Source organism: Hyposmocoma kahamanoa, unplaced genomic scaffold (assembly GCF_003589595.1).
Source record: "Hyposmocoma kahamanoa isolate Upper Pololo Valley unplaced genomic scaffold, ASM358959v1 87, whole genome shotgun sequence".
NCBI classification, from domain to species: domain Eukaryota; kingdom Metazoa; phylum Arthropoda; class Insecta; order Lepidoptera; family Cosmopterigidae; genus Hyposmocoma; species Hyposmocoma kahamanoa.
This window is the reverse complement of record NW_020654422.1, coordinates 11,459,606-11,484,617: the sequence shown is the minus strand read 5'-3', so window position 1 is coordinate 11,484,617 and position 25,012 is coordinate 11,459,606. Positions and strand designations below refer to the sequence as shown.

Below are 25,012 nucleotides of genomic sequence, written 5' to 3'. Positions count from 1 at the left end.
TTTCATTTATCAATTTATTTGGGATTTGTAATGCGAAATTGACGTGTGACTTATAATACGACTCAATGGAAACTCGGATCACTATCATAGATTTAATGTCACCATGAATGCAACTGCTAATCCCAGCATTAGAACCAGGGCTGCCACTCTTAAATCCATGCGACAATCGCTTTTTGATTTTCCGCGCGTGTGCACTTTTTAGCTCGCCGTCCAATGTAAAGGGATTTAAGAACAAATGTTATGGGAGTCCGTTATGTATAAATTTAACAGATTTTATGCATATTTTTCTATCATACTTCTGGTATATTTATCAGAATGTAAGCTTGTGCCCAGATTTACCTATAGGCACTTTATAAAACCATTAAACAAGTATTTAAGTGTTTTACCTTACTTTCGATAACACTTCTACATTCAATAGACTACTACCAGTATAATATGTAATTATGTGACTAGAAATTATTTTCGCCAATACTGGACTGAACATAATATAACACTATCAGTACTGGATTTATCTGTCCTCTATATCAAAAAAGAATCTTAAATAGTTCAATAAAGTAGATGAACACTAAATATTAAGAACGTGAACACTGCTTCCGAACATCCATCATTCCGAACTCAAGTATGAGTGTTGTCATGTCTATCATGGTGTATTCAGAAACAAACAATTACGTCCGACTTGGCGGAATTGGGTTGCTCCAGAATTTTAAAACACATAGAGTCTGCCTTTTTTGAAGACGGAGTAAAAAGACAGTGCATTCCGCAAAAATGTTGCCCGTTTGCAAGCAGTTAGTGATTGTGGTCAATAAATATTATATCGACTGTCGACTGAATATTGGTGACTTTTATGCATACAATTCTTTTATGCAACAAATACTACGACAAACTTGATTCATTTGAATCATCATTGATCCATTATTCATTAATGGGATGGCATTTAAAAATGGATGTATAAAAACTATACAATTATTTAAGAAAACAAAACGCCATGAAGTTTATTTCTTGAGTGACATGGTTGAGGGACAAGTTTAATTGAAGATATAATAATATCTTAATACTATCTCGTGTTTTTTGATTGCGTTTATCCATGCGTGCACGTGTTGTGCCACTGTGTCCCCGCCAACGTCTGTACCCCGTGGCGCATCGCGTACGAGTTTGACGCCCTAAATTACCTACTATATAGTTTTTAATTATGATAAAAAACTATACCTTATTACGACGTAGTAGTGATGACACTCACTATGTGCCTACTACTACTAAATATTCATGCACATAATCAAGAATTGAGCCTCTATCACTAAAACATTTTTCAAACCCTATTGCACTACTTATTTAAACTCATGACCAGACTAATTGTCCACGGCAGTGACGATGACAGTTCGCGGGCCCCCGGTGCGCAAAAGGGTGAGGGGGGGACCCACGTGACCCGTCACTCGCAGGGAAATTAAAACATTGCCATTATTTTCATTTCGCGCACTTCGCCGTGCAGGGAGCTAGCTGTCAACAATTGTAATAAAAATATTTTTCGTTTAATGTCATGGAATTATGCGAATAAATGTCATGGAACAGATTTTTTTTGTCGCAAGATCTATTGTTTGGTAAGCTACGTTCCTTAGATTAACTACGATGTCTGCTGTTGTGGCTTACAAATTAAAAAATACATTCATCATTTTTATAAATAGTGCATATTTGTATTTAGACTGCACACATCTTACTACAATTTTCCTATGTAAAACCGTAGTATACAGAGTGTTATTTTTAAATGGGACATTATAGGCAAATCCGAAACCATAACAACTATAAAGACAAAAAAATGTGGCATAGTTTTTGATTAAGAGTGGGTTGTCCATAAAAATGAATAAAATTAATCAAAAATTTCTTTAGTGTTTATCGACTCAGTTTCATGAAGGGATCATTTCATTGTATGGGACGAAAAAATCAGGACAGCAGAAGTTGGTCAAATATCATAAAATGTATTTCATACAAAATTAGTAAAATTGACAAATTTTTTTAAATGCTGATAGACAGCTTCTTATAAGGGTGATTCCATTGTATGGGACGAAAAAATCGGGACAGCAGAAGGTGGTCATTTTTATGAACAACACACGCTTGACCAAAAAATGACTATGCCAAAATTGTTTTCACAAAAAAGACTTATTGGTTCCTAAGACAGTTTCTTTGTATCTTCCATGATTTTGGATTTTCCTATACTGAATCATTTAAATAACACTCTGTATAAAGCAACATATAAGATAGAGGCAAACTTCGATTGCACAAAATTGATAATAAAGCGAGGGGCGATATAAGAGCGGCGAGAGCCTCGCAGCAAAATGCACTCTTGTTACTGTTTTAATTTGAATTCCACACAAACAACTGCGAATAGGAACAGAGATTAATTAAATGTTTGATATCGCGAATTCCTTCATACGTCAATTGTAATAAGAATGCTTCCCCGAAATTACTTGTTTTATGGGAATTTAATAACGACGCCGAGTTCATAAGTATACGGAAAATAATAAACGATAAACGCACGAAAATATACTTTTGAAATGTGTCTATTTTATTGCCACTGGATTTTTAATAGATACCGATAGGTTGGATGGAAATATCGATAGAGTATAAAGAATAGAATTAATACAAGACTTCATGTTCACGTGACATTTTCGCATTTTTAAATTTAAGAAAAGAACTTTGACTTCGACTAAATAAAAATTGCGGGCTAAGCAAGTTTTTCTTATTTAGAAAACCAACTTTGCCTAAGTTTAAGCAAGAAATTACGATATAAACTCAAAGTTTATTTTCATTTCTTGCTTAAACTTAGGCAAACTACATTTTGTAAATACGAAAAACTTGGTTAGCTGGCTATCTTTATTTAGTCGAAGTCAAATCTGGTTTTATAAATCTCAGCCTTAGTCTGACTTATAAGCGTGACATATGTTCAACGTCAGGCCATTACAATTACAACGTTGAATTAAAAAATAACAACATAATATAAAAAGTTTTAACTTTTATTAGAAGGAATTGGATTGTGTCATGTGTACTTAAATATCGTTATAATAAACAACTTTTTTTTTATGATACTAAGTGCTGGAACAAACAAGTCGTAAGACTAGTAGTATGCAAGTTTTTTTTCTATTTTAGCACCAATTCATAAAGCCTAGTGCTGATCTCTTTTTTATGCAAAAAACATGCGCATTTGACTACCATCTCACCTGATAGAAAGTGATGATGAGGTCGGCGATGTAGCATGCACACCTAAATAATGCCTATTGACTCTCGCCTTGAAAAGGCCCAAATCCCAAGGCCCAAGCATTCGGGGAATAAGTCTGCAGACGGGGAAGTCCACTCCTTAGTCGTTCTTTAGGTTGTAAATTCGACTATTTCGCATGTAGTTTCTTAACTTATGAAAGAATAAATACAAAATCAATTTTTATATTAAATGACACGGATTAAATAAATAAGATTTACTTAGAGACTTTAGCGCATCTTACCGAAGTCAAATGTACAGAGTGTAACAAAAAAGTACTCATGGTAACAATATAAATTACCAAAAAATGCGAGAGAAATATTTTTTATTCCTTCGACAATATATGTAAATATTAGACAACATCACATACATACGTCACATCTGGTTCCAAAGTAAGTAACTAAAGCACTTGTGTTATGGAAATCGGAAACAACGTCGGTACCACAAACACCCAGGCCCGAGGCAATATAGAAAAGTTAGTTTTCTATATTAATCCGGCCGGGGTTCGAACCCGGGACCTCAGAGATGGCGACACCATGACAATCGGTGTGCAAACAACTCAACCACTGAGGTTGTCAATATATAATATGTATTTCTAATTCTATGGATACTTTAACGATATTTGTAACCAATGGTACTGTAGCAACATAAAGGTTTTTGCTTTTAATTATACATACATAAAATGTTGTGATAGGAGCTAAAGAAATAAAATTTGAAACATGTCATTCCTTATTGTTTTTTTGTGTTGTCGTATGTCTTCATGCTCCTACCTGTAGGAGCTTAACCGCGAATCGGTACGATCGTCGACTGAAAATAATTTATTTTGCACATTTTATGAAATTACTTTCTTCGAAATATCACCTTCGAACATATAAATTGTTCCACTTTTAGAAACTTTTGAATAGAAAAAGGCGTTTTCGTATTCTGTAAAAAAATAATGTGTTCTTATATAGTGACATAAATACTTTTATGCCTGTGTATGTGTGCATAATTTGACTCCGTATCAAAGCAATATCGTCAGCCGCCACTGTTGGCAGAAATTTTAATAATTAAAAATCACCCCAACCGTGAAGGGAGCTACACACTGCACTTTACGCGTTATCAGTTTTAATTAAAATCCTCATTGCCCGCCAACTATTTCATAAAGCCGATATTACATTCGTTATTTGCGGTGACCGTAAAAAAAAAATTTGAAACATCCTGGCTAGACTAATTGGAAACGCGTTCGTAGAGAAAATATTTCAGACATATCATTCGTTTTAATATTTGTTTTTTATAAAATAATATAAATAAATACAACACTTATAAATATTTCTTTTTGTTACTTTTGTAATATTTTGAACATAAAAAAATTAGCAAAGTTTTTATGACAACACATCTGAGAGTAAAAAATAAATCTATAAAAAATTCTCATCCTGATCATATATATTACCTCTAATAAAACATTGTTTTAAAGCTCTTGCCGCAAGCAAGCAAACTATTTTTAATTTCCGTTTCATTTAAGAGAGTGTGGCTCGGCAATATGGAAAAAATAGCAAACATTCATAGCGATTCCAATAGGCTAATCGTGAGTTATTAAACCCGCCGTCTCCCACCTGATCGGCGCTATAATAGAAATACCGAGGACTTATTATTAAAATTGCTGCTAAATTGCTCCCCTCGCCCCTCTGTTTCGGTTAGGGACAAACCGCTTTCGCGACATTCCTATTGCGTCGTAATATGCTTATTTTATTTCAAAGTAAAACTCAAAATTATTATTTTATACATAAATACATAACAACTACGTAATTAGTCACTACATAATACATAACAACTAAGTAACTACGTAATACATAACAACTTAAATGTAAAATGTTTACTTGGCCGCAATTCAATGACAAATGATAAATATACAAATTTTCACACCGGAGTAAAATAAATAAAAAAAACACAAAAGTTTAAGTTCATAATCACCTTTACGAGAAAAATTACTTCATATTGAAAATTGAAATTGAAAAAACAAATACAAAGGTAAGACGCAAGCATATAGAAAAATTTGTGAGGTCCGCTGGTTCGTTCCGTGGCTTAGTTGGTATAGCATCTGACACGGCATGTTAGAAGACGTCGCTCGGTTCGAATCCGGCCGGATCAAAGGATTTTTTTATGATTGTTCGATCTTTGTACTAATAATTATAACAAACTAGTCGAGCAATTTCACATAACAATAATTGAATAACAAGTCAATAAAAAACACATCATTAAACACTTCATACTTTTTCTTTTAAAATCCTTTTACAAACAGAAAAATCCCTGGAGAGGTTTCTGATTGGGGACGACTAAATTTAGTCCAATTATCCCCACCAAGATACAAGTTTGCGCGTTCACCGCTAAAAAGACTCCATTTGCTGCAGACCTTCAGTTCCAGAGCAAGCCATTAAATATCTCGGAGAGCATCGATCCTGATACCTTGGTGTCGACATCTCTTGTGACGTTCAATTCCGTAGTCACTGATGGCAAAGTCAAACTGGTGTCCAAAAAGCTTGGTGGGCTCAACAGGGCTAAGCGGTATTTCACTTCGGAGTAGAGACTGCTACTTTATAAGTCACAAGTCCGTCCCCACAAGAAACACTGCTGCCAACTTTGGGCAGGAGCTCTTGGATGCCAGTTAGGGCCCTTTGACGCGGTTCAAAGACGTGCTATGAGAATTGTTGACGATCCTGTGCTTACAGACGATATTGAACCACTGTCTTGGAGGAGAGAATTTGCCTCCCTATGCCTGTTCTATCTTGAACAGGTATAGGGAGGCAAAGTACAATGGCCAATGTTCTGAAGAACTGTTTGACATGATGCCAACAGCAACATTTTATCATCGCACCGCTCGGCACCGGCAGGGAGTCCGTCCTCATGCTCTGGAACCAAGTCGATCTCGTACTGTACGATTTCAGAGGAGCTTTCTCCCACGTACAATTAGGTTGTGGAATGAACTCCCTGTCGGGGTTTTCCCGCAGGAATACAGCATAGAGTCCTTCAAAAGGGGTTTGAGAAGGGTCCTAAAGGGTCGGCAACGCACTCGTGACGCCACTGGTGTTGCAGGCGTTCATAGGCGACGGTAACTGTTTTCCATCAGGTGGGCCATATGCTTGTTTGCTGCCTACATAACATTTAAAAAAATATGACGACACAGAAGCAACCTGACGATAACATTACTCCGAACATTACTCAGCTTTCCGTTTGACTGGTAGAGAATGCCTAATGGTATTAAGTCCGCCATTTGTACTACTTTGTGTGCATTAAAGTCTAATTAATATAAAAATAAATAAAACAAGTCCCAGACAGTAAAAGGTATTACGGCCTGGTACTTGATTGTATATTATCCTCGTTATAATATTAATTTGCCATAGTAGCGCGTTATCGAAATGATATAAACGATTTAATTTTTAATTGAACGTAATTGTAGTTGCCAACGGGCAATAAATAGAAGTAATAACTTTTATACAGTCTTTTTGTATATACAACACTCCCTATTTCAAATATTCTATTTCTGTAGAATACCCTGCAGAATACCTTGTAGTCTCTATGTTTAACGCCAGTAATGGACTTTGAAACATAGAATTATAAGTTTATGAATCTAAAACACTTAACAGATTGTTAAAAAGCAGACAAAATTAGAGTTTGTGAAAAAATATACATTCATTTATTACATTAAAAAAAAAAAATTAAGCTTATTTCACTTCCATCTTACCTGATGGAAAGTGATGATGAGGTCGACGATGGACCATGCACACCTGAATAATGTCTACTCACTCACGGCTTGAAAATTCCCAAATTATATCGTTCAGGGAACAGGTCTGCAGGTAGAGAACTAAATTAATCTAATAATGGGTATTAACAACAACTTCAGTCAGAAACTGCATTTCTACTTATAACTGTAGCATAGTGATGTTCAAGTTGACCTTTGAAACGCTTTTATTAAATAGCATAGAGTTGAAATTCTTTCTGGAATGTAAAACTAAACGTACTATTGACTGTATTAGATAATCTGGCATCTTAATTTTGTTAAAATTGCTTAGCGTCATCGACCACTTTTAATCCCAAAGTGTCTTTGGTCGCTTTTGTTGCAAGAGAAACGACTAAATTATCAATTATTCGTTTCCATATCGTCATTCATTACAATGATTAGAGTAAAAATGTTAATAGGTATAGTTAAGCGCTGACAATTTCTTTTGGACCTTAAAATAAACGCAGTCAAATCATCAATATTTGTATTTTCTGAAGAAAATGTTAGTTTATTGTAAACTAGTAGGTACTAGTATACCACATAAAACGTAAAAGGCTTAAATAGCGCTATGCAAGGACCCTATTACGATTTCATTAAATTAATTTCGACAGTATGTTACGTTAACACGTTTCATTACGGTTGTTATAATATTAATTACAATTTAAATATTATTTTCGTATTTAATCCAAAATAAACAAGACGGAAAATATACAGAAACCAATTAAAATGTGTAAAGATAAAGTAGCATGAATTGAAATAATTTAGAGCAATATTCATTAATAAACAAATTGAAATGCTTATATCTATTAATAATCATTACTAAGGTGCTTCACACATATATAAACACACGAATTCACAGTTGGATATTGACACCAATAGCCACCCAGCATTCAGTCACCACAAAAGTTAAGCTCGACAACTCGCGTCAATAATCAATTACTACCAATACTTAATAAATTAATTTTTTAATAAATTAGTTCTCAGTTATTTTAAATTACTCAAAAAGGTGAGGGTTAGAATCTAACATGACGGCCTTATCAGATCACCTCAGTTAGTTTACAGGAAAGTTACACATAAGCACTGGAATAAGTACACACACATACGGTGTTATAAAATGAACTGCCATAATAAGACTTTCATTTTTTAATTGGGAATGTTAACATCGCTGTTATGTAGTAATGGAATAATAATGACATATCGTCGTCTCCTTATGAAAGAGTTCGCCCAGGGAAGTACTGCCACCTTGCCTATTTCTGCCGCCAAGCTATAATGTGGGCATTACTGCGTTCCGGTTTTGAAGGGTAAGGGTGCTGGTGAAATTACAGTGTCAAGGTGACAGACGCAGTGTTTGCGCCTGTTGTTGAGTGGCACTGCAACTATTATGGACAGGCGTGTAGCTTAGCGTGTAGTAACCAGGCGCACAACTTGTTCGTCCCGTCGCTTAATCTTATATAAACAGAAACAATCACATGCTTGTAGAAATTAATTACTCCACACCAGCTCTACTATAGGTTCCTGAACAGGAATTCCAGGTGCTTATATGGTATTCATAGTTTGTTAAATTAATATGGTAGATACGTAGATAATATTACTACGCACCGACCACCAAAGCAGTAGTCTTATTGAATGAGCTCCTTGATGTGTTCACGGACACTTGGTCGCAAGTCTTAGGCACTATTGTAAATTTTGTTAATTTTGATTATTATAGAGCTTTTAGCTTTACAATTTGTAGTTACTATTATTTTGTGTTTTTTACTTTTATTATTATTTTATAATCAACATTGTTATCCAATATATTGCTGGGCGTGTTGGTCAAGTTGTAAGCCTGCAACAGTTTTTTTGTATAAATGCCTAAAAATACAAAAATTGTCGTTTTATAATTCTGACCACTTTGAAATGAAATGTCTTTAATGTAAGTTCTATCAGATTTTTCCTTTTTCAAATAAAATCATAACGCCTCTAAATGAATTTTTTTATCGTCATTCATTTGTTGAAATTAAACTTAGATAATGCTAAAATTTCATGTATTTTTTAAATACGAGTACCGACATAGCAGTAATGCAGCGCAAACGACTTGAGATATTAATGACGTGAATTAATTACACACAACTAAGGAACGTGTTACGAATTTGTGTTTCACTTTGCCCAATTATGCGGTAGAAATTTTATTCTGGTAAATAAACCTAGATGTCGACTAGTTTTTAAGATGAATAATAACGAGTTGCGAACACTTAGTAAAACCGATCCGACGGAAATAACTAGGCCCACAATCTGACTCATTTACATCAAATCAGTAAAGTAAAAAAACTAGAAAACAGGTGTCACATAATTGTCCAAACTACGATGGGCAACGCTGTAGCTCTCAAGGAATTGATGAAGACGGATTCTTTATGATAATTACAAACAATGAGTACATCCATTGATGCCTGTCGACAGTATCCTAAAAGAAAGCTTACGAACACATCTGACTTAAATGTTTCGTGGTCAAGGAAGTTAACCTTTGCAAGAAGACGTCGGTTCGAAACGTCCGGATCGAAGGAATTTTTTCTGAGTGTTCGGTCTTTGTATTAATAATTATAACAAACTGGAGTAATTGTGGAGTAATTTCACAAAAAATAATTGAATATCAATTCAATAAAAATTTAAAATAAAATACTTAGTTAAGAAATAAAAATGTCTGTCACATTTCCATTCGAACTTTACCTTTCAATCAATCAGAAGCATTTAGCGCCATACAATAACGTTGCTAGTCAGTTGTCCGATACAATTCGGGGGCATTAATTAGGTAAAGACGGTACGTCACTCGGTGTTCTAAGTAATTGAGCGTGTTATTAGTGCAGTAACCAATGCGGTTTCATTACGACTAAGTAAGTATGGGGTGCAATCACCCTTTGTGGTCATATCATCTGTTATAAGAAAACCGAATATACGTTAATATATAACTAATAATATCGAGCGTACATCAAAACAAACATAGCGTTACCCTCTTAAATGGTATGAGAGATCTGTTATAGCGCTATCTCGTATGTAAGCCATTTTACAGACTGAAGTTTTTAATAAACTACATCTCAATACCACAATAATGTACGTCAACGGTCATTATAAATATTATAAAAAAAGGCAGTCGTATGGTCAAAAAAACCAACGAGTTTTTTGTAAAATCTGTTTACCTACTTCTAATTTCACCTGGCAATAATTTGAAACTAACAATTTAAACTTATTATATTTTTCATGTGTGTCTATATAGAACCCACCTGAGTTTCCACAGCAGTATTTACCGACAAAATATATAGATACTGTGACATATGAAACAGAAATTAATGAATGGTTTATTCAACTTTACAAACACATCTGTCATCATTGCTAAGCGAGTGAATATAAGAGGTAAACATGTTGTGTATCTGGCTAAAGTTGCAAAATGTCGGAATATGTTTATACCTTTTTCTTACAAACAACATTCCTGTAAGTACTATACGTAAAAGCAGAAATATCTTATATGTACAATTGATTACATTAATACTGAAATAATCGATCGAAATTAAAACGCTATTGGAATTTGTTTTACAATCGTAATATTAAATCGATGCACGCCATTTACGTTCAACTATATCGTTCCAATGAATTGCAAATCTTCTGAAATTAGAATGCTATATTTCATTTTTTTATATTTTGTTGAAAATATAAAGTATACATATTATTTTTGTATATCCGTCGTATAACTATTCAAATATGTAATTTAATATCATCTAAATTTATTGCATGAAATCTGTAAGCTCTTATTGAATGCAAAAGCAATTAATTCATTATTGTTTACAAATAGCAAAATATAGATATATGTAATGTAAGCAAGACTAAAGCTTTTTTATAAAGTTGTGGGTTAATATTAATAATTTAGTGAGTATTTGACTAGAAGTAGAGCTCCTTGTGAAAGATTTCGTCCAGGGAAGTACTGCCACCTTACCTATTTCTGCCGCCAAGCAGTAATGTAAGTATTCATGCATTCCGGTTTGGAAGCGTAAAGGCATAGAGTATATAATCAGAAATAGAGACGAAATAAAAGCCATATATTCCTGGTAACACATTAGCGATACAGCTCTTGTAAATATCAACTCTCGTTTGCACTGAAATATACACAGGCCAACTACTGACCTGTGTGTACGGTCTCCGTATGTTCCAAAAATATTCTGTATTTATTGTAATAAAGATAATATCTCTAACAATGCCGTGCTGTTCTAATCGGTGGTGTGAGAAAAACTCTAATTACAAAACAAACGGAATTACATGTCATCGGTAATTAAATATTAAATATTTAATTTTGCAATTTTCGTCCATTCTAGCAAAGCTCAAGTTAACTGGTCGATTTGAAGTGAAACAATTGACGACGCCCGTCAATTGTTTCGATTTCAAGGTACCGATATGGCAGAATAGTTTTTAAACAAATTAAATGACATTGCGTCTCTATTTCTGGTTATATACTCGATGGGTAAGGGTGCTGGTGAAATTGCAGGTACATGGGACTTGTCAACTTATGTCTCAAAGTGACGAGCGCAGTGGCAGTGCCCCTCAGATCTCTGCAACTACTGTATATAATGGTACTGGTACAGTACCATTTGCCACGTGTTGATTGAAAATAAATGCGATCGAGATATAACCATAAGCCTCGAATCGTGTCATCAATCGTGAACAAGAGGTTAATCAAGGGCGAAAGACATGCGAATTCATTCTATTCAAATATGAATAAAGTTAATCAATAATCAGGACACATTCACGCACTTCCCCTGGTTAAATAGAGTCGCTCTCAATTTATGAGTTTTCTAAAAAGAAATTGGTTAAGAACATCAGTTAATTCATTTTCATATGTTCTTGTTTTATTTTCAAAAGGCTGTTTTTGTTTGTTTGTGTTTGAATAGACGAATTTAAATGTTAAAGTAAATGGAGAAATTATGTTTTCCTTAAAAGGTAATGAATAAATCTGTAAAAAAATATTTCACATCGAAATGTTTACTCGTTTATTTCGTTGTCTAACGTAATAACTAAGGAAATGCCTTAGACGGGACGAACGTCTAAGAACTTTATATCGCAAAGATCTGAGGGGCGCTGCCACTGCATCCGTCACCCTGAGACGTAAGTTGACAAGTCCCACGTGCCTGTAATTGCACCAGCACCCTTGCCCTCAAAACCGGTACGCAGTAATGCTCACATTACTGCTTGGCGGCAAAAAACGATAAGGTGGCAGTTCCAGTGTTGTCTCTTGATTAGGTACGATCGTCTTATTTCTGTCGGGTAATAAAAACTCGTTAAATCCTTAGATTCGTTTCAATCATTACCAAACAGTCATTGGCTTTAAAACGCATTAGAGTTATAATATACATATTACGTATGACATAGAGTCCGATTTCGTATAATGCTTGCAAATAAAGCTCTCTTATTACGTTACGAAAATTCAATAATAGATCATTGTTACTGTGTAACTAGTTGATGCGGATTTGATCATCTCTTCGTCAGTATTCCAGTAGATATCTATTGTAAACTGATCGGGCTTTATAAACTTCGTCGCTCTAGTAGTTACTGGAACGGCCTAACTTGTGTATGTAAGTCGGTAGCCTGTATATATATATATATATATACCTATCACCAACACGAATTTTTTTATTCCGAAATAAACTTTGTTCGAATTTTCATTACCCCGAAAACCGAAATATATCGAAACCCCTGTTCTTTCATATTTATCGCAATGACACGTTTAGGTTCGGTTAAGTTGGGTTTAAAAGAAAAAACATTTTCCTCTCAAAATTACTTTCGAGTTTATGAAAATTCGAGCAAACGTTATTTCTGGAAAATGTCGTTTAAAGCGTGATCAGAGCGTAGCCTCAGGTACGCTCTCATCACTCTTAAATCTCACGATGGCAGCGGATAGGCAAAAGCATAGAGAAGAGGCCTTTGAATTTCGGAACTTCAAGTTAGGTGCTCCGTTTCAAAGCCGTTCCTGCTAAGTGGATTAATTACGGTCTTATCTTCCAACTAAATTAGCCTTACAGGCGTATTGCATTACTCTCCACCGTGTTTCCTCCTAAACTTGACATCACGTGTCCGAACCTTTACTACATACTTTACATATAGACTTCTTTGTATTTTGGGGCATATTTTATAAAATAACTTCATTTGGTACTTGACCAAATTTTTCCAAATATATTTTAGATTGCGTAAAATTGACAACTTGAATACAAATTCGAAATGTCGATTGTCAATTTATAATTCGACGGATCTCACATTTTCATTTGTGCTTGTTAATGAAATTGAAAATCTACAAACATTACCACTATTTACCCACAGCGAATGATTTCTCAGCACTTTTTTGAGTAGTTGAAACTTACCTGTAACAAAAGACAAAACTGTTATAAAATCCAATTTTATTAAACGAACTAAAAAGGGTAGGTTCTCAATTCGACTGTACTTTTTTTATGTGTATGTTACGCGATTACTCTGATATTTGTGAACTGATTTCAATGATCCTGTTTTTTTTTACCTCAGTACTGGTCCCATTAAAATTTGAAGATGATATTCCATCTTTAAGGGTGGCAAATTGTGGACCAGTGGATTCATTTTGAATGGATACGATTATCGAATTTCACCCACTTTCCGCTAATCTATTACAATAAAACTTGGCCCGTAGATGTAACGTCGATGAAAGTAAAATGTTATGTTGACCCTGATCTCATGGAAATGGCAAACAGATGAGAGATACTCCTCAACAGCAGCTGCCTTGTATTTGGGCTCATATTGTTCGTTTTGACAAAGACTTCCGTATAATGCTTTTCAGTTAACTTTGCGTTGAGTAAACCATGGTAACCTACACAGATACCGCGTGGACCCAATTTTATTCATATAATTTAAAAATTGTAGTTTTACTTTCTAGTATTTAAGCTTTTATTGTACCTTACCTGTATATTATTAAAATAAAAAGTAATAAATAAAAAAATCTCATTTGCCTGAAATACTATTTACCGTCAGAATGGAAACCTTAGACTTAAACAACAGGAAAGAAAAAAAGAGATAACATATTTACAACTAGTAAGAATAAAAACAAACACATAGATATAAATCTGACGTTTGTGTTGTGACGTTTTGTTAGTAATTTAGTAGTTATATTTAATAGCAGTAGAGCTCGTTGTGAAAGAGTACTGCCACCTTACCTATTTCTGCCGCCAAGCAGTAATGTCAGATTACTGCGATCCGGTTTTGAAGGATAAGGGTGCTGGTGAAATTACACGCACATGGAACTTGTGAACTTATATCTCAGGGTGACGGGCACAGTGGCAGTGCCCCCCAGATCTTTGCGTTCTAAAGCTCTGAGTAGCACTGCAACTGTTATGGACAGGCGTGTAGCTTACCAGCAGGCGCACGACTTGTTCGTCCCGTCACCTAATATTATAAAAAAAATCGACTCAAGGAGGATAAAAGTATGATTTTTATAAAAGTTCAAAAAATGAGCATACAGTTATTGAATAAACAAAGTAATTTTAAAACAAACAATGTTTACATTGCTGTCATATAAAACGAACGTTTTGATTAGGGCAACAAAAATAAGTGTACAAACAACTCCATGGCAGCTGAACAAACACTCCTGCGCAGTCAGGCGTACTTTTTAATATGCAGTGCAAATATTAGAGAGCGTATTGATGGTCAATTGGGCAGAAAAGCCGCACAGTCGATGACAGAGTTAAACAAATTCTAAACCAGTACTATTTAAACTAACGGTAATTGGAAATTCTCACAATTTTCGATAGTCTTTCGAAATGTTAACGTAATTGAGTGGATATAATTTAATTGACACGTCAAATTAACGATTCTTTAAGAAGGAAAATATTTCTCACGCATTTAATGATTGTGGAAGGTGATATTCATATAAAAACCTGATTCTTTGTATTATGTCTCTCAATAGTCGTGTCAGTTCTCGTGAACGAAAACTAATTTATTTAAGAGCAATCTCTATTTTGTTATCAGAGAGAAGGTCAGAAGAGAGTTGCTCAATTTTAAAATATGTACCCACGCTGCTCAAATTCTATTTAGAATTACATTAATTATTACTAGCAACAGGTTCCTTAATACTTTATGAGTACTATTGATATTATTAATAATTATTACGTAAATATTCAAATGAATCTTAACATATATGTTTGGAACTATCGTCTAATTCGAACAATTAGTCTGTTTCCTACAGATCCACTTAATAGAATAAATTTTCATTAGGTTAGGTTAGGCGCTTGAGGGTTAATTAAAACAAATGGTAGTCAAGAATATGAAAAAATCATTTAAAGATTAATCAGGAAATATGAATTAGCGTGATATACAAGTCGAGCCTCATCATAATCAAATCATAATATCAATACGATCTAAATTGGCTACTAAATATTCAAAACCAATTGAGTATAGGCGGTACACGCGGGTAATTCGACAATGGTGGACTAATTCAATCGGAGTGGTACAATATGTATTAATAGTGACAGACAGGTGTAATCAACCCACTCCGCTCTGCAGCCCGCATAGTCTGCGAAAATGCACGTGACACCACTGACGAGCCCACACGCGTTCACTTGTTATAAAGTGATATATCAATTAGCTGGTTAAATTTGAAGTTTGTTTCGATACCTCGAGATAATGACTTCACAGTAGATAAATACACAATAATAGTATATATTTTTATTTCGTACATATACAAAAACAGACTACGACATTAGTTACAGAAATAATTCAAGGTTTCACAGAATAATTACATTCGTGAGGTCCGTTGGTTCGTTCCGTGGCTTAGTTGGTATAGCGTCTGGCACGGTATGCAAGAAGACGTCGGTTCGAATCCGACCGGATCGAAGGAATTTTTTCTGAATTTTTTCTGAGTGTTTTTTCTGACTGTTCGATCTTTGTATTAATAATTATAACAAACTAGTGGAGTAATTTCACAAAAAAATAATTGAATATCAATTCAATAAAAATTTAATTAGTATAATTACAGTTAAATGGTACATTTTTAACCGACTTTGTTTTTTTTTGTACGTTACGCGAAAGATGAAAGAGGATACCTCAGTATTGGTCCCATTTAAATTTGAAGAAAATATTCCACCTTTTAGGGTGGCAAAATAGGAGATGGATCCGGTTTTGCGCACTTTCCGGTAACCGATTTCAATAAAACTTGATTATAATACATGTAATTCCACGAACTTTGAGGTCGGTTTTTTTAGTACTCTGTATTCAGGTTATTTTCCACACATGGGACTTGTAAACTTATGTCTCAGAGTGACGGGCGCTGTGGTAGTGGCCCTCAGATCTTTGCAATTTAAAGCTCTGAGTGGCACTGTTACTGTTATGGACAGCCGTGTAGCTAGTAGTAGCATTAGGCGCACGACTTGCTCGTCCCATCATTTGATGTTATTAAAAAAAACTTTAAATGTTATGGCCTACCTGCACTCTTTAAATAACTTTAAAATTAAAAGAAAATATTCATTCACTCATAGCCCCGCACTAGGGAAACCATGTGTCGCGAGTGCCAAGTGCACACACATAGACAACCACAAATTATACCCAAACTCACGAAATAAATTTCGGCCATGCTAATATTTCTCCCGGTCCGGAAATCGAACCTGTAACCTCTGCGTGACAGACGAGTGTGGTAACCGTTCGACCAAGAAGGCAGTTTTTAATTTTATTTGATTTAAGACACTATGCTACTGAAATAGAATCAGTCCTTATAATTGACCCTTCCAATCGGCATCATAAAAATACAGGGTTTTTATTTTATTTTTTTATTAAAAAATCATTTCCCATTTGACCTCCATCTTACCTGATCAAAAGTGACGATAAGGTCGACGATGTCGCATGTACACCTAAATAATGCCTATTCACTCTTGCCTTAAACAGGCCCAAGTTATAGCGTTCGGGGAATAAATCTGCAGGTAGGGAATTCCACTTCTTAGCCTCTTCTGGTGAAATAAGCAACTTTTAAAAAAATTTGAATGCAGTATTACTTAGTTTAAAAAATAAAACGATATTTTCATAAAGCAAAATATCCTAACTACAATATTTAAATTAAGTCCCTTCCTGTCGCATAGCCGTGGGACACCCGGTATATCTATAAACACAGCAATTTATTAGGTAAACAAGAAATAACATCAGACTCTAAGCTCGGATTACAAAACAAAACTAATAAGAAATAATCCATAGCGATGTGTATATAAGTATCTGACTGTCACAAACATCACTAATGAATAAATAATCCAAACAAACAGATAACAAGAGATGCCAATTAAACAATACACTAATTAATTCCAAACATTGGTGTAGTGGACTTAATTAGACCTGGCAACATTATCGAGAGCAGCAACACACGCTATAAATACCTAACACAATACCGCTAATGCACAATGGGAAAGTTAATATTTAATAACAATTATTTAACTTATTAGTGATGATGACATCGATCTCTAAATAAAACCACATGCTTCTAGTCTAGATGCAATATGTTCAGATGCACTCAATAAAACATTGTATCAGCGCAACAAACATTTCATTAATATCGCCGTGTAAGCTAATGTTACACCGCAACACCAAAAATATAAACTACTTTACGGCAATCTCATAAAGAAACCGCACTAAGTCGGCAGCTTTTTTAATATCAGACGCGAGAGCTGTCCCACGAAACATTTTCCATTAATAAAACGCGAAAAAGGAATATTACATATGAAAAAGACATATATCCGTATCGCCGGACCCGCCGCTATCTCCTTGGAAGGTAATAACTTCTTTACAAGTCCAAAGTCCGAGGGATTGAAAAGCAATTTCAGCAGGACACCCCCGCCCTTGCGCGGGGCCGGACTCGCCATATTTCTTTTTCGCCGCTACTGTAATTCGCCTTTGATTTAATCTCGAGAAACAAATCTTTGAATGTGAAACTTTAGTGATAGGCATCACTGGAACTAGTTTCACTGATTGGATCCAACCCCCGGTACGAAGCGAACCCGATTGCTCCTACAATTTGAATTGGCCGCTGCAGATACTGCGCTATTTGTTTGATTCCACTACAAGATTGTAGTTCTTACTTTCTAAATTGAGTTTTTATCTGAATTTGCTGTATTAGTATTGAAAACGCAAGCTGTTGAGATTATAGTGTGGGGTTCGTTTATTTAAATCATATTCTTTATTAACTCCGACATAATATTGCATCACCATCATCAGCCTTATATTTAATGTAGGTTAAAAGCATCCGGGACTGTCCATATACGAATCTTAGAGGAGCCAGCACTGCACAGTAATGCGACAATAAATATTGTGCTGTCAAATATTTAAATTGTCGACGAGGTCTATGGACAGCATTATTACTAGAGGCATATTAGAACAACTTACTTACCTAACAATTTTATGATAAAAACATTCATCAAGAATATGCAATAGGCATATTGCAGATGATAAAATATGAAAAAAGAATGTGTAGCAAAATTCAATGTGTCAACTTTACTTGTAACGTGTCACTAAGCAGCGTGGACGTCGAGGTACAGAAACCAGATAGGTCGTGAGCAACCAAGCGACACAACATAATCGGATTACGATACCAAACCGCAAAATATACATTACGATTACTAGGAAAGCCTGTGATATGGACTTGCTTCTGAGATTTTTAACTGTATAACGCTACATTATGTAGTATAGTGCATATTATCACGACCGTTTCCAAATGAAGTGGACAGAAATAACGCATCAAATCATACCTACTTAGAAACAAATACATAGAAAACATTAAATCACATTTTTTTATGTATGTCACGAAATGTAAAAAATGATTGGCTGTATGCTCATCTAGCTATGATCATCTTACCTATGTCATACGTATAAATGCGGAAAAAATTACGGAAACTTGAAACAGTTTAGATTTTAGCGAATTTATGTAAAAACATAAGAAATCTGCGTAAAGCCGACTCAATTTGCGTGGAGACGGTTTCGGTCCGTTCGTCCGGCCACAGATCGCTATCGGCCCACTGTTCCGACCGCCTTATTTATATAATCTAACTATTTGCGAGGGACAAACACCCCTTATGATGTTATTCCCTTTTTTCAACTCGAATGGAGAATTTGTGGTTCGCTTGTATAGAACTTGAGATTTTTATATCTTGTTTTGGGAACCGATTTTCAAAATAATACAGATATATATTTATTAAGTAACCTTGTTGAATGTCCGAAACTTGATTAGGTCATACATAGTATCTAGTGTGCCTATTGGTGATTCTACTTTTTTGGATAGGCCTATATCACAATGATATTTAATAGGTCAATGTGTTAGAGTAAGGAATTATTGAATAGTATGCATTGATTGCCCTGCTCCGAGTAAAAGGAAGCATAATAATAGGGTTTAATAAAATTTTTGTAAAAGTTGTTTGTTCTGGTTATGATACACCAGCTGAAGTATGACTGCGATTTGTTTGTTACACTCCGTTTAACAGTCAGTAGAATTAAACTGTGATTCAGTAACACTGCGCAGTGTAGAATATAATTCGGGGAGGCAAGCGGCAGACGCGCGGGCCCGCACGGGCTGCGAGCCGCGAAGGGAGCCCCTCACGCGGCCCGCAACCATTTTCTGCGCGAACGAAACTCTATATTGAATACAATTGTAATAGAAATCCATCGCCACTGTGGCCACAAAATAGGGTCTTGTAACTAGGATTTTGGTGCATATGCTGAAAATTATATTTGAGTAAATTTCTTCTAGCACTTTAAGCACCCAGCATGCGTTGAAAGCACTTACATAAATAAATGTAAATAAAAAACTTCCATTGCGCTTGTCTAATACAATTCATTCGACAAAATGTATTTAAATAAAAAAATATATAATTAGTCATCAGACCGAACACAGAAATTCGTCACAGTTATTTGCCTTAAGCACCGTCGTTGCTATATGGGACAAGTTCAGTATTGTCATACATAACTGTGTTATATCATCAGTGCCGCATCGCACAAGGTATTAGGAATTGGGGGTGTCTCAAAAAACATACCCATTGTGGAGTGCGAGGTGGACAGCGATCGGGCCATTTGCTACTGTTTTCAATTTGTCGGTCGCTGCCATACATCAGCGGCGGCACGCAGCGGAAACGCCAACCCAACTGTAATACACTTACGCCTGACATTTTTCCACCCATTATGCATTCTGCTAAACCAATGCTTCCTGTAAATACTGAGAAATTCGATTTACAACGTAATAGTTCTCAGAAAAGTTATTCAGCCCTCGCTAATGGAGATACTCAATGTAATAAGATTTTACAAATTCATTATAAAGGAACAGCAACGTACACAACAAACTATGATTTCTTAGTAGGCTGGCTAAAGACATTTTCGAACGTAACTTTATGTCACGCTAACGAAGTATTGTAGCGTCTCCCTCTTCTAATTAAAAACACGTGAGCGACACGTGTCTAGCCATAATACGATTCTGATATTTTGCGTTGTTTGAGTCACCATTTTTTTTTTGTAATTTTCAATAAGGGGTTTACTTTTGGTGAAATACGTTCTCAGACTTTATGTTACGAATATTTTACTTTTGGAAAGTCAAAAACATATATGTTATATTAAATAATATATGGGATACCCATACGTAGGGACGTTGATGTAGCCTTTAAGAAAAATAAAGACAAATAACTAATTAATAGTAACAGGAGAAACTTTGAGAACGCAGAGCCAATTAGAACGCGCAGCTTAGCGTTCTAATTGGCCCAGTCCACCTCATAGCTTTATTCCAACAACCTTTGACACACAGTTCTAGGTCTGCGGGTTCCCATTGCATTCAAAGAATTCCAAGAAAACAATTTACAAAACAAGACGTTGAGGCAATAAATATCGCCAAGTTATTAATATCAAACTTTGTTCCCCACATTAATATTTCCAATTAAAGTTGCTAGAGCATTACATAGATTGCATTTCCTTTTTATGTTCTCCTATAATAGGAATCAATCAAAGGCAGGGAGTTTCTGCCTACGCAACGAGCTTCAGGAAACGCATAACAGATTGCATTGTTACCGGACCGTAACGAAGCAATCAATGAGCTCTCGGAAGCACAAATTCTATATTGGTTTTACGGTCTCTATGGAAAATGCACTTTAATAAGCTTTAGCCACGGTCATTAGGAACTTTATCAAGCTGAAACTATTTCTTAATTAACAGCGCTGTGTTCCGTATAGTCATCATTATCGTATCGCTCACTTTGCCTACGGCAGCGGCAATTAGTATTTATGGCTTGTAAGTTATTATGTGCATAAGGCAACAAATTGAGCTCACTTTTGAAATGGTAAGTAAATCACAAATCTGGTATTTATTTACGCTTCTGTAAGCCACTTGTCATCAAAATTGTTTTTCCTTGGGATTCAGAATATTTATTCACATAATGAATATCAGTTAAACTTGATAACCTAAATCTGAGCGAAACGTAGTATTTGATATTGGGTGAGTAATCCACTGCGCCCGTGAATGAGTGGTTACCGGTTATTAGTCGCTGCCCTCGTAATACCGATAGGGTTGCTTCTGTTAGTTACTCACAAACAAAAAATATTGCAATGGATCCTGACATCTTTCTTCTTACCTTTATAGATATGTCATTGATACAATAAATTGTTTTTTTTATCGTATAACAAGTATCACTTCCCTTGTGAGAAGCTACCTCACATATCCCCTTATTAAGCACTTATTTATTGTCTATTGGAGCGTTAACAACAACGATGAATTTCGTATTTTTTATATTCAGTTTTTAAAAACTACACTTCTGCACACAAATATTTGAATTATACGACTTTTTTTACGTGAGGTTCAATTTTGTTCAAATTATTTTATTACATCTTTGTTTATACTATGATACAATATACCGTATTGCCAACCCTAGATTGTATGACTCGTGGAGTCAGATTTGAGCTGTTATTAATTCAGCTAAATTGAAAGCCGATGCAGGCTGCACACTCGTTCTGCACAATACTAACGCTTTGAAGCCTACGTGTAAATAAACACGCACCGCTTTTTTGCTTGATATCCAAATACGTTCAAATAAAAACCAGAAGAAGTACTCGCTCAATAGCATGAATACAGAGGAGTCAATAGAATAGTGTTTCTCAAATAATGAAAGTTGGAAGTGATAATTTACCATATATAATATAGATAATCTTGACATTTATAAAATTTATTGGCACTACAAATGCTACCACCAGCAACTTCGTGCCATTTGTTTGCATCAGAGACGTGGGTAAATAAAACGTAAAAATATCAGTCTCAAAAAAATCACAAAACAAACCATATTCCCAAAGATTTTTCTTAGAATTTCTTTAGTTTTCTCATTTTTGTCATTTTTAGTCAACAATTGGAGAAACAAAACTATGAAACACGAGACGAGGCGAGGAGAGAAGAGAATTGAAATCTCGGCGGCCTACTTGCATAAAAAATTACCATTAATAGCTCGCGCGAGCTCGCGCTGTGAAGATTCAGTGCTGTTGAGTTTATCTAACGATAAATACGCTGCTGAAGTAACATGTCCCGTACATTATTATTATTAAATATGTACACGGATGAAGAACCGGATGAAACCATCTTTTTTTTAAACTCAAATCGTATGTACTCCAGAATCTCGCGATTGATATTAATAGCTATCGCGATCTCGCGCGAGACTGTGCGAGAAATCGTGTTTCCGTTGCAGAGAATAATACTCTATGTAGGCAGAAATACGGTTCCATATTACATCAACAAACATTTCAATTCTCGCCTCGCCCATCTTCGTCAATCCAGACCATTTCCGCCTAAGATAGGCTAAGAGAGAACTGAAATTTTGTCATTCAAATTCCAATCCTCGTCTCGCCGGTGGAAAACCGCCTTTATAGTCTCTTAGTGTCTTCTGTGAATTGCTAATATTATCTAGTTATGAAATTCACAGTCCCTTGGTAATTTGTTATAATACTGTGTAATTCTATGAAATGAATAAACAAGATAATAATAATTATGGAAAAAAAATACATATTTTGATAATTTTGAATCTAGCAAACAATGGAGATTGTTAAATAATAAAAATATATGAAAGAAATTACAAGAAGTTTTTTTCGATCAATGACAAAATTCTTGTATGTCGATCAGATATGAAAATTGCTGACACAATGTTAACCCCCAATTATAATTAAGATCTACTAACCTCGAGTGCCAATTTTATGGTGGATCCGAAAGTTTTTGTTTAAGAAAGTTTTTGTTTTGGTTGCCATTATGAATTCGCTATCTTTATTTTTTATATAGGCAGGTGAACCCTCTTTTATTGCCCATCGAGCACCCCCTGTGTCTAATTGTATAGGTTCAGCTATAGAAACATAATAAAATGCTTAATGCTGCCATACACAAAAAGTTTAACGAACAGTTTTTTTTTTTAAAGTGGATTGACATTCACTCTAAGCGTCATTGCGGACCCTTTAACTAACTTGATTAAGTTTGTTATAAGTTAAGTAATACTTACTGCGAAAAAGGAGTAAAGAAGAATTTATTTCACTAATTCAAGTCATAAGTAGATAAGCAATGTGCAATTTCGAGGGCTATTGATGCCCACCAGACCACTACCCGCTTAAATTGCCGTAGAGACAGAACCTGCGCAATTCCGGTGTAACACGCTATGGATACACGTGGGGGCCTTAGACATTAAACTAAGGTATGCATCGTTTGGACATGTACGTATACTATTAAGTGTAACACTGTCCTATGTAGTCAAGAGCACATCAAGCATGAGGCTTTGAACCGCCCTTATCGCAAGAAGCATAGAGTTGAAATTAAATTATTAAGTATTGAGTTTTCGCAATTGTTACACGCAGTAAATGAAACAATTCTTTCGGATCTATTTATTTAGATTTTTAGAAACTGTTAACAATAGTGAAAAACAGAGTGATTTTCATTAATATTAGATTTAACTGGTTGATGACTTCACCACTTCACTCTGACGTGACCATGGGACTTGTAAAGGGCCCGAAACGTTGCATTGTTTGAAAAAAAAAATAGTTGCGGTTTAGGTCCGAAAAAATTGCTTCATTATATGTTAAGTGCCCAGTTTAACATGCTCTTGATTCTGCATGTTTCGATGTAATTGAATCATCGAATATATAACCATAAATAGAGACGGAATAAGGGCCTTATATTCCTGGTAAGACATTAGCGATACAGCTCTTATAAATATCTGAAATACAGACAGGCCAACTACTGACCTGTGTGTAACGTCTCCATATATTCCAAAAAAATATTCTGTATTTGTTGTAATAAAGATAATATCTCTAACAATGCCGTGCTGTTCTATTCGGTGGTTTGGGAAAAACAGCAAAATATCTAATTACAAAACAAACGGAATCACATTTCATCGGTAATTAAATATTAAATATGTAAATTTTGCAATTTTCGTCCATTATGTTTCCTGGTCGGTTTGAAGTGAATCAGTTGACGACACTCATTGACGACACTCGTCAATTGTTTCGAACTCGGGCTAGCCAATCGGAGCGCAGTTGTCACAGTAATGATATGGCAGAATAGTTTTCAAACAAATTAAATGACATTTCGTCTCTATTTCTGGTTATATACCCGATGAATTGAATATACCTGTTCACGATGACAGTGCGTAATACGCGCGATTACGCGCATTTCGTGTCTTACAATACATCTTTACCACTTGGCTAAATTTCGACTAGTATGTCATCATCATCATCATCATTAATAATAATAATAAATAATAAATAAATCATTTATTTGGCATCCAATGCACACTTGTTAGTAAAATACAGACAACTTATGACTATTGTTAGTAAACACAGAGACAAAACATAAAACATAAAAACACACATTATTATGCTCGAGGCACCGCCGATTACCCCATCACCTCACCAGAACCGAGTCGAAATGACGAAGCATCAGCGCATCGAGCTTAGCCGCAAACATTTTCAGGATGCCGTTAGGACTAGAATGCAGTCTAGAGAGTAGTGACG

At 35.1% G+C, this 25,012-nt stretch overlaps 1 protein-coding gene across 2 annotated transcripts in view; it reads right to left on the bottom strand.

Moving 5' to 3' along the window:
- Positions 1–25,012, bottom strand: part of LOC113235064 (LIM domain only protein 3) — a 78,904-nt gene that overhangs the window by 32,959 nt on the left and 20,933 nt on the right. Inside the window, exon 1 of one of the 2 annotated variants that reach the window (XM_026470620.1) lies at positions 20,036–20,065. The exons of the other annotated variant lie outside the window; for it this stretch is intronic. The gene's annotated coding sequence lies outside the window, so the exon portion shown is untranslated. Of the gene's footprint in view, positions 1–20,035; positions 20,066–25,012 lie in introns of those variants that run through there. 2 annotated transcript variants of the gene reach the window in all.